General features: G+C 41.1%; 1 long non-coding RNA gene and 1 pseudogene across 2 annotated transcripts in view; one reads left to right on the top strand and one right to left on the bottom strand.

The window, feature by feature from the left end:
• Window positions 1–860: 860 nt before the first annotated feature.
• Window positions 861–10042, bottom strand: part of LOC147870934 (ryanodine receptor-like) — a 70487-nt pseudogene continuing 61305 nt past the window's right edge. The window contains exons 46-47 of the transcript XR_015533026.1: window positions 3328–9907; window positions 861–2972 (exon numbers count right to left, since the gene is read on the bottom strand). The product of XR_015533026.1 is annotated as a ryanodine receptor-like (transcript). The remainder of the gene's footprint in view (window positions 2973–3327; window positions 9908–10042) is intronic.
• Window positions 7597–10042, top strand: part of LOC147870927 (uncharacterized) — a 474306-nt gene continuing 471860 nt past the window's right edge. The window contains exons 1-2 of the long non-coding RNA XR_015533021.1: window positions 7597–7738; window positions 8584–8655. This is a non-coding gene — a long non-coding RNA (uncharacterized LOC147870927). The remainder of the gene's footprint in view (window positions 7739–8583; window positions 8656–10042) is intronic.

Below are 10042 nucleotides of genomic sequence, written 5' to 3'. Positions count from 1 at the left end.
ATCTCTCACGTATAACGTAATTACCTGCAGAGTTAACAAGTTCCCTGTTCAATCTATAGACCTATCGAAATGTTGCGGATTCTTTAAAAGTCGATTTATATTCATCTCTAATTTATTTAATGATGTTCATTAATTTTTAAGTTATGTACTTTAGGTTATATGGTTTTGTAATCTTATGAGTTGTTTTATTTTGAGTGTGGTGTGTTGTTTTGTTGTGTCTCATTGTAGGACCACTGCCACCAGGTAAAAACCCATTTGCAGTCAATAATAAGAATGATAATAATAATAATAATAATAATTACCGTATTCACAAGGCCCCGCCAGCTGTCCCTATCCTGAGCCAGATGAATCCAATCTACCCCTACCCGTTCTACTTCACTAATATCCATCTTAATGTTATCCTAACTACTCCTAGCTCTTCTGAGTGGTGTCTTTCTCCAGCCCTCATGCTTTGTTCTTCCCTTAACGTGAGAGATCAGGTGTACTCGCACAAGACAACAGATGAGATTAAGACGACTGTATTCTGGGATTTTACGTCGTGTAGTCTGGTACAAATTTATCGACGTTTCGGAGGTGCTTGTTGCGAAACAGGCACATCAAGTGACTTTGTGCCGCGACATTTGTACTATAGTGCGTACAGGCCTTTAGACCATCGCGTATGACAGAAGCATTCTCGAGTTTTGACCGAATTAAAAGAATGTGTATGATGTTTCTGAAATATAGTGCACCACTTTAGGGGTGTGTTCTTAGCACAGGAACAATAAAAGGAGTCTAAAACACAAGTCCTTGGAGATTTCGTCTTTGAGTCATGTGCTAGTTTATTTTGGGAACAGTAGAATAAGAAATAATATATAAACGAGTCCACAGGAAAACATTTATTTCCAAATCTCTGAACTCAACGTTATACATAATTGTTTTGACAACAATATAAATTACAAACAGTGCTCATTGTGATGTCCTTGTGCGCATCTCAATAAGGATTGTCGCATGCTCTAAAATTCCAGGCTTGTTAGGTATTGACTATTTTTTTTTATTTGGTGTTCTGTCTGACGACAGGTCCATATGAACAGGATCCTTCCATCCTTTTCTCGGACTGGGACCTGTTCATATACGTTCTTGGCAGATGATCCAGAAGTGGTTTGCCATTGCCTTCTTCTGTGTAATTGTTGGGATGCCACGGAGGAAAACTCTGTGTTGCCTAGGCCACGGCGTTGCCCAACACAAGTTATAAATTCGGGTACCGCCGGGAATCGTATATGACATTAAATCTGTGTTCTTTATTTGGGGTGAACGTTCAAGTCTAATACACTACGACACAACAGATAAAAATTACTGCAATTCATATTTTAAAACTTGAAGCTTTCTAATTGGGGCGATAATGCAACAAATTGGCAGCTGAACGATAACAAAATTCCCCGAATTTGATATTGTCCTAATTCCCTTGTGACTGTGATTCTGATTTCTCCGTCTTCCATACGTAACAGAATGAACCTCCCACATTATCGAGGGATTTCTCCCCTGCGTTTGTATTCTGATACTGTCCTTTAACCTGGTGAGAAGAGACATGAACTAAGATCTCTGAGAAGTTTTATTCTTTGTAGACCAGAGAGTTTCTTTGTTCGTGTTTCAGCCCTGCACGTAGGCACCAAACAGGAGCTCATTCGTTCTTTTTGCAAGAAGGTGAAACTCGTAATGGAGAAGCAATGCCCTGCACAATTAATTTTTAAATCCCATCCATCTTGTTATCGCCTGCTTCACTGTGGAAGACGGTCTCTTTGAAAGCAGATAACTCGAATTTAAAAGAATGGGACAAACGAGTGGAGTTCGTTACGGAAACACAACTCTGTACTTAAGTAGAAATTGTTTTCCCGCCGTGAAATCGTCTTTCATCCGAAAAATTAACCACGTGACAGATTTTTCAATACGTGGTACTAGAAAGAAAGACCTGACTTAGTAATGAGTAACTCTTCATTTCGCATTTGTACGCTTCGTACGTTTCTCAGAATAAACAGCGATTATTTCCTTAAACGGCGTTAACCAGTCGATCTTCGCGACGGTGAAGTGTGGTGTTTTCTTCGCGGTGCGGGCTGAAACCTTTAATATTACTTAGACGAGCATCGAATTCAACAGGTCAATTCGTCCATTTATCCTTAACATGATATTCATTGCTTCTGGTGCGACTCTGCCCAGCACCAGAACTGCCTTCTTCATTTCGAATTTCGTCTCTCCCCTGATTATCATTTTAGATGGTCCTTACATTCCTCTTACGCCCAGTCGGCATGATGACCCGCGAAGCAGGTAATTCTGCTTCGATACAGTGGTCTAGCGGTTAGAGCGCTGGCCTTGTAATTCTGGGGTCTCGGGTTCGAATTTATAACTTATGTTGGGCAAGGCCGTGGTCTAGGCAACACGGAGTTTTCCTCCGTGGCATCCCAACAATTACTCCATTCACACACAGAAGAAGGCAATGGCAAACCACTTCTGGATCATCTGCCAAGAACGTATATGAACAGGTCCCAGTCAGAGAAAAGGAGGGAAGGATCCTGTTCATATGGACCTGTCGTCAGACAGAACACTAAATAATAATAAATAAATAGGTTACAGGGTTACATCTCTTGAACTAAGGGTCCGGTAAGACTATAATATGACAGACAAAGACAGAGAATGCGTGTCGAGAGAAAGAGTGAGATGAGGTGAATCTAAGAAGGGGGACAGATATTATTAAGACGGGCCACAGGCTAAAACGTTCCCCAAGAAACCTGTTCTATTTCCTTCCTTGTCTTGACCGACAGAGGTCACTGATCGAGTCCCGAACAAGATTTCCTCCCTGTTTATCTTACGCAGAATGACTTTTAGTGAGGTTTGAGATTCCCAGGGCGAATGATATGGCGATGGTGCCAGCAAGAACCTTCGAAACGTCGGTAAACTTCTACCAGACTATGAGTCACCTCTGTTCCCTGCGTTGTTATGACCTAAAAACAAACATCGATTAAATATCATTGCATGAAATGCGAACTATGGCTTTCGCGGAACATAAAAGGTCGGGATAAAATCACGAAAATTTTTGGAAAATCTCGGTCTCGGCTGAAATTCGAAGCAGGCATGTACGTAAGAAGTGTTACCGCTTCGAGCATGAATTAGTTATCTTTCACCATTAAGATGGTTTCATAAAAAAACATAAGATATTTGAAGTTAGTTTAAAAGTTTTATTCTTAGATTTAGAACGAAAATAAAGTTTATTTCTTCCCCTTATGACATTTCGCGGGCGTGTTTAAGGTTTTATTTATGTGCAATGTATGATTCTCAGAATAAACACAGATTATTTACCTTAAAAGCATTAACCAGTTGATCTTTGTCACAGAGACAAGTTGTGGTTTCTTTGAGGAAGAAGGGACGTTTCCATTTAGAACTTCATCCTTTCATAACAACGCAAACCAACGTACACTCGTCTGAAGTTCCCTGTCGGTCCAACACGACTTTTTATAAGACATCACGAAGCGTCCGCGTTCACGTACTGAAAATCTAGAAGTAATATAACACCACAATTCTTCGCTGTGCTTACATTTCCCAAGATGTTGTATAATTCTATATTGAATCTTGGGTAGAAATTACAAGACTACACTCTGTTTCCCCGCTGGTTGCACCACACATTCCATAACCAGACTCATACATAGGAAAGAACTACATCTCCTGCAATATAGGCATCCCTTTCTTACAATGTACGTGGCTGTAGTGATCAATGGCGCCCGACGACTAAGCCGCCTATATATATATCACACCAGTCTTCCCTCCGCCACATACAAACAGACGTGACGGAATTTGTTAATTTTCGAAACCAGAAACAAGTGTCAAGATCCGAGTTTCTTTCGACACTGCGCGTAGGAAATAAGTTTAAATATTGCAGAGCCGAGTGAGAATTCCATATATCAGCAATGTTCAATCGTTGCTTGTCCCTTTAAAGCGAGAACTCGTCTGAATCGTATTTAAAAATTCGGTCCGTACCGCGAAGAAAACACTTCACTTCACCATTACAAAGATCAACTGGTTAACTTGTCGCTGCCGGGAGCTTCATACTCGAGTAAAAGAATCTCTTGTAAACTTAACAACTGGAATGCAGAATGACAAATGCCTGGATGATGTAGCTAAGAGAGAAATCTCTGTCCATTACGCATGTGCAGTTGGGTCACTGAATGAACTGTCCTTGTACACTGCGAGGTGTAAGCAGTAGCGACCGCGATGTACAGTCATGCACAAAACTACCCCATCCAACCGCTTGTCTGCAGGTTAGCCTAGCTTCAGAGACTAGCTAAAGGATCGGCATAAAAGATAGGAGAAAAGGAAAAGATTGACAGTGGAACCAGTTCCGGAGAATCTGACGTAAATACGTCTTTGTATTTGAATTATATTTAGGCAATAAATACAATGAAAGGAAGTTTATATATTGGCTTTATTCTAAATACTCCCTTTATACATGCTTTACAATTGAGTATCTCTGCATAGTATGACGCAATGCGCAGACGCAGGGTAGCGTGAAGTGCGATGCGCCTTTGTTCGTATAAACAAATGTTTGTAGAACCTAAACCATTCGTGATATGTAAAATCTGAAAACAGATTTGGAAAGCTCATGACGTAATACGTATTTCGTACGCAATATATCCAGATCCATCTCTTACGGTTTTCGAGAGGCGGACGCTTAACGCCGCCAGATGCATCGAAAATTGTACGCGTTGGTTCATTAAATTTACAATAAATGTATAAACAATTATAATTACAACAAAATACGTTACAGATTCTTAAAGGTCTTCATTTACTGATCATTTTACATATAAGTTACATTACCCTTACTCTCAGCATTCCTAAGGAATGAACGTTTAAATGTATCTCGGCGCTGGATCTTACACGTGTTCGCAACTAACGCTGATTTGCCGAATCACCCTTCCGTATGGACGTATTTACGTCATTAAAGTACACGCTCCTTCTCAACATGGCAACGCTGGAGACTGAAGGCCAAGCAGAGTAGCGAAGCGATTCCCCCCCCTTCCGGTCAGCTGACTTAGTGATTCATGTGCGTGTTGCAACAAATCTGGGCTTTGCCGGCCGTGAGATAAAATCTGGTTGAAAAATAAGAAACACGTACACGGCCCAACAAAGCAGAGGACCACCATCTGTAATTTTAACACTTTACGAAAATTATTGTATAATATACCTCGTGCGCCTGACTGCTGCGATCGTGGGATCGAGTCCCACTCAAGGCCGATCACTCATGCAAGGAGATCACAAAGAGATCAGTCATAAAATTAACGAAGAAGGAAGAAAGAAAGGCCTAAAGAGAGAGAGAGAGAGCGGAACAAAGAAGCAACGAGGAATCCTAGGAGGGAGCGTAGCTTCGTCAATGTAGAAAGGCGAGAGAGAAAGAGAGAGCCACACTTGGCCCAGCCGATCAAGGCCACAGAATTGTACTCCTACACGGAATTATCAGCGTCACAACGCACTGCAGGTCAGGGCTGAAGAAACCCAATCATACACGATGGGAGATTGGCTTCGATTCCCGGCAGCATTGCTACTTGGAAAAATGTTTTCGCAAAGACCGATTGTGGACAGTGACACTGAGAACCAGATGCGTCGTCAGAATTTGCAAACGATTCGATCAGACGAAAAAAAACACTTTCAAAATTCACAGCCGTAGTTCGGCGAGTTGCCACAGAATCGCTGTGACCCAGACAGTAATATACGAAGCAACGCAAAATCTCTTATCAACCCCGATCGTTATCATGGAGACGACTTGTGTTTTCTCTGAGATTATGAACTGAATTTGTACACAGACGAACTTCGGTCTTCAAGAAACGTATCGCATCCATCTTCAGTGTAGAGTTTTCTACAACAGCGTAATTCATATTCGTAAGTCCCGAAAACAAGTCACGCTTAGGCCTATCTGCTCGTACCGAGAATGAGACTTCGCGTCCCTGACGAAAGCTGCGTCGTTAGCCTGAACCTCCGACCGATTTACCCCGTTCGAGACAGCAAGACGTAAACTCAAACAACGGACGCGAGAGCTTTGCAAGGAGCCACGTACCTTATCAAACGCACGGACGCAAATACTTTCCTATTTATGGAGTATTTCAATAATTCAGAACACGCTCCGTCCCTTTTGTTGAGGAGAGAAGGCACGACGTTTTAAAACGCGCCAAAGCTCGGCATCGACGTTCGACTTTTATATTTTTGACGTAAATACGTCTATATTTTCGGGTCAGTTCATTCGGCAAAAAGTGAAACGAAAACGTGAAACGAAAACGAAACGAAAAAGTGAAACGAAAACGTGTAACTGCATTGTTATGTTACCTTGGAAACGTCAATTGTTTATCAACAAATTGACAATAATGGTCTTAATCAAACTTTACTGAATTGTAAAGCATGTATAAAGGTAAATATTTAGAATAAAGCCAATATATAAACTTCCTTTCCGTATAGACGTATTTACGTCAAGTTCTCCGGAACCGTGGTTCCACTGACAACTTTCTCCTCGCAACTAAAGCAGATGGCGTGAGAGAGAGTTTAAAGCAGAGAATTCAACGTAGAGGCGGGACAGAGACCGGTCTACGGTTCACTGCCTGCAGCGAGCGATACCACGTTCTGTCCCGCTGATATTAACGTGCGAACTCTGGGGATTGCCACAATAAATTTTGACCTGGGACGCTCAATCAGATGTTCCAGGGGCGCTGTCATCACTTTGCGTGCGTGGAGAGGGCTGATAAGGGACCTGTTTCGGGATGTTGTGAACACGGTAATGAACATTGAAATGCCGTAAAATATGAGTATTTTGTGGAGTCATTGTCAAATTCCACTAAGTACTTTACTCAGAATCACACTAGATCTTTTTTTCTTTAGGGGTTAAATACCAAGTTTCACACTCCTATAAAGTAATTTGCTTTTGCATTTCGAATGAGAGAAATTCAGATGGAAGATTCCGAACTGCGGGTGTTCTCCGAATTTAAATGCCTTTAAGGAATAATTTTATTAACACTGTCCTTCGTCAGATGCTTTTGATTTCGAAATATCTGTCGTCTCTTTGTGTGACGGGTACTTAAATGGGATTTTAAATACTGTTAAGTTGGCTTAATCGTATTGATGGAGTGGCCTAAGACATGAATGTGGTTGCACGCGGTCCGAATCACTGAAGCGAGAATCGAACCCAGGACAGGGACCTCAAGTCTAGCCCGAGATCCCAGGAACGTCATCGACCTTGCAAAAGCGATCGTGGAACAGTTTTTCGTTGTGGCAAGCGATAGATGGGCGAGCATCGAACTCAGGACAGTCTCAAGTAGTCGCAGATGGAAATACAAATTATAATTCGAATCTTTAGAATGCTTAAAGTTTAGATTAAATATTATAGTAAAAGGTAGACGTAATAAAATCATGTGGATGTGCGTTCGGAGTATTGGTGACACGCAGTCTGTGTCGGGGACAAGACTACCTGACAGGGGCGTGGCTTTCCTTCCTCTCTCGTGATTGGCCGGCTTCAGTTTGTAGTTGCTAGCCGCCATGATGGGTCGTCCTTGTGAAGCTCTAGTCTTTCTGATTGTGTGGTGGTGCTCGTGTGTTTAAATTGTGAACAAGTGTGCGTAATTATGCAGTGATACATCATAACAGAATACATAAATCGAGAGTTTTACCTTCTTTTAATTCTTGAAGATCACCCAGCTCGCTTTGTAGCAGACCTGCAGCTATATCAGCAGTTAAGGCAGGTTATTACATACAAGTGTTTCTTACTGTCTGACTGTACAGCATTAATTTCGTTCTCTCGTTATATGACTTCTTTGTTCTGGTTACGATTCCTTTCATAGTTCGTGCTTCTCGATTAAACGTGTAAAAGAGGTCCATAGATCTACGTGTTTGAATTAGCTGTAGATGAATCATAAGACGGATTTCGCGGCCCTCCTTTTGTTGTTCAGTCTTTGGATCCTTACCAGAGTAAAGAAAGCCGTGATTTTAAGTGGAAATTTTATGAAAAGGCTCGCCTGAAACACGGCTGCCCACGAAACCTGAAGAATTATCGAAGTGCTTCAATTAAAAAACCCATTAAATTACTGGGTGATGTGTTTGAAAATTATCATTTCGTGTTACCTCGTACGAAGCGTGTGTATGCCTCCTCGCCCTGATGATGGAAGGAGTAAGCTCATGTGAAAAGTCTGTCATCTTCAGTGCATGTGGTTCTTGTGGTGGCACTGGGGCATGTTTATTCTTTGATCATTTCGGTGTTCCTCCGTCTGTATAATTCCGCTGCCGCCTCATTCCATCGCAAGTACTACCAAGAATATGTCTCTTTCCAGTGGGTGCCGCGTAGCTGTTAAATATCGCCGCTCGACTGTACTTTTGTAACTATTACACACGATCAAGTTCACTGGCGTAGGTTCGTAGAACGTAAATTATCGCATATATAAATTCGTCTTCGCTACAAATGGCTTGCTTATGCCCCCCGATGCAGAGTTTTCCCTTTATCATGCTGAGCAGATACCCTGACGAAGTATTGTGGAATGGATGCTAATAATTTTCTTCTCACTTCGTATTATTCTGTGTTTCTTTCAGAGATGTCCTTATCGTCAACAGTGCGGCCGATAACGCGTCTCTTAAGTGATATCTGGATACCGGGCAACAGCAGTGAGTGTTTATTTAACAGTAGTTGAACCTATAACGAATAGTTACGTCATTGATCACAAAGCATTTTCGTTTGTATAGGACAGCGACAATCCTGATAGGTTTTCGTGGTTTTCCACAGTCATTCGAGGAGCGTTCCGTAATTTTTCCTTGAATTAAACCACGACCGTTTTCTCTCAAATTCCTTCCAGCTTATTAATCGTAATATAATTCGATGTTGTGCATCTCGAGCTACGATTAGCGTCGTTAAATAAACCACAAGTAATAATAATCCGCGGTATGATTTACGGAAAGTAATGTTGTCAGTTCATGCATTGCACATAAAATTATATTTTATATCCACGAAATTTCTATTGAATTACAACTTCGATCTTTCAGCTTTTCTGCACTGGGATGACAAAGATATGGATATTTAGCTGGCAACGATGAGTCTAAGGCTTATTGTTGCTCTGCGCTAGTCTCTTGTTTTAGAAGATTGTACCATAAAATCAAAGTTAGCGAATGTTTACTCCATAAATGTGATTGTGTGTGTTGTACATCGTGGCGTCACAGAAACCCGTATAATTACAAGTACGGAGGAGTTGTGCGTGACTTTCGACTTTCGATCGGCATCTTCCAGAGGCACAAATTCTAACAATCTCCGCCCGAAGGCTACTTGCATATTTCAGTCTACTGATAATTCGTATTCTGTAAGCAAATGTGCAGACGTCAAATCGAGGTGACTAGACACAAAGATGAATGCGTGGACAATCTATTTAGGTGTTCTGTACTTTGCAGGTAATGTGGAAATGCGACTAGAACGTGTTTGTCGGAGGGTTTTTTTTTAATTATTAGCTGGTTTTTCTGAGTGCTTCCAAGCAAATACCAGGAATGTGCAGTGGTGTACAACGATTTACTTAGAACGACATTTTAGATTAGTCTATCAGTTCTTCTAAATAATATTTAAATATACAGTTAGTACCTAAATAAAAACGTCTTTATAGCAACAATCCATTTGTTAATGTTGTTTATTTTGAGCACATAAATTCATTGTGTGGGGGAAATGTAGATTTTTTTTACCGTTAAAGTATATGGTGCATATAATTACCACTGAGACTTAAGGGTTATTAAAAACGGTCGCATACTCTTGAATAAAATAAGGTAATTTATTTCAAGTAACTCTCCGGAGAAAGAGCGCTGGCATATGTGATTTTGAGACGACTATTAGGCGTAGCTGGATAAGATCGTCATAAGAATTTTTGCCAACAAAGAAAGCCTGGAATGAAAATCGGAGAAATCGTTTCAAAATGTAAGCAGACCAACTATGGCAGGACCGAAGGGACTTAGGCCACGATCTTGCGATTCATGGAAAATAATGTTAACAAATTGACCCTAGTGAGTTTTCAGCGAA

Source organism: Zootermopsis nevadensis, unplaced genomic scaffold (genome assembly GCF_977971745.1).
Source record: "Zootermopsis nevadensis isolate Lab colony 2312 unplaced genomic scaffold, Znev_1.0 Znev_ptg000083l, whole genome shotgun sequence".
NCBI lineage: Eukaryota > Metazoa > Arthropoda > Insecta > Blattodea > Termopsidae > Zootermopsis > Zootermopsis nevadensis.
The sequence above is the reverse complement of the archived record's forward strand: the minus strand, read 5'-3'. Positions and strand labels throughout refer to the sequence as shown.